A 1,339-nucleotide genomic window follows, 5' to 3' on the forward strand; every position below is an offset into this window, starting at 1 on the left:
GTGAAACCCGGGTCTCGGTCGGTCCTCCATTCATCCGACCGGAGGTGTGGATAACGAGGCCACCTTCACAACCTTCTCCCTTCTGTCCCTATGTAAGGTAGGGCGGTTCGCTTGAGTTGCTCAACCGCCCCTTAGCCCGGTGCTCATGACGCGCTACAGAACCTCCACCGTGCCGGGGGACCAAGCAGGGCATAGCTAGCGGCATAGGAGCCGACTCGGCATCAGCGGCTTCGTGCCGCACTGGAGTGATCCAATATGTGGTTCCGCACGTTCCACCACTTCTCCGTTCATTTCCAATACTAATCGTGAAACACCATGAGCAGCAGGATGTTGAGGTCCGAAATTCAAAGTGAAATTTTGGATTTGCCTGTTCCTAGTCGTCATGGGAAAGAAAGGCAGAAATAAGAAAGAAATAGATTATTCCCTGAGAGCTTGTCCAATACTACCAGTACCAGAAATGCATCTCCTTCGCCCGCGCGAGAGACTTCTATGCCAGCCGGGAATAACGGCTCTGTTATGAAAGAAAGCGGCAGACAGACTTACCTCTGCTAACTACTACGTTTTAGATAGACTGGAAGCTAGAGAGATACTAAGGTATAGTGCCGCTACCAGAGAAGGCTCTTTCATGCTAGGCGTCCAGACCTACTACGCCCGAGCCGCATCCCCGGCACACTTGCTATATCCACTAACGCTTCATACCACTTCATCCTACCTACTATACCTGATAGAAAGCCGTTCTATAACAATTCAAGACAACAAGAAAGCAAGAAAGAAAAAGATAGCGATCGCTTTGGGAGCGTCACGGGGGAGGAAGATAGAAAGGTAATCTATGACACCGGGGAGTTACGCTTTTATCCCGCCTCAGCTTCGCGGATGGGACGAGGGCGAGAGCTGAGCACGCACGCTCTATGCTTTTCCCCAGCTTCCCCTCTAGTAAAAGATTAGCTCGTACCCCCTGTGCCCAGGGATTCCTGGGGCATGAGTTAAGCATATAGTTGATTGCTCTTTCTTTCGATGTTGCGTTGGTACTTTTTTTTTGGAGTCTCTCTCTGTAGGCGTGCAAAACAAGAGAGCCACTGCTCTTCAGGGCGGTGAGGTGGACAATTCCTTACTCCAGCTTCAGAGGAGCATCTTTGCATGAATCAATACTAACTCTTCAGTCAGCTGACCTTCGATTTTGGAGATTAGAGCAGAAGAACTCCGTAACGGCGGAGAAGGGTTTCGCCTCGAATCCAAACGATTTATTGTCTTCTCTTAAGATATTTCTAGTTAGGACTTGATCAAGGGATCAAATGACTCCGAAACATAAAGTAAGAAGACCAGAAACCCGTTTGGACTA

Source organism: Salvia splendens, unplaced genomic scaffold (assembly GCF_004379255.2).
Source record: "Salvia splendens isolate huo1 unplaced genomic scaffold, SspV2 ctg368, whole genome shotgun sequence".
NCBI classification, from domain to species: domain Eukaryota; kingdom Viridiplantae; phylum Streptophyta; class Magnoliopsida; order Lamiales; family Lamiaceae; genus Salvia; species Salvia splendens.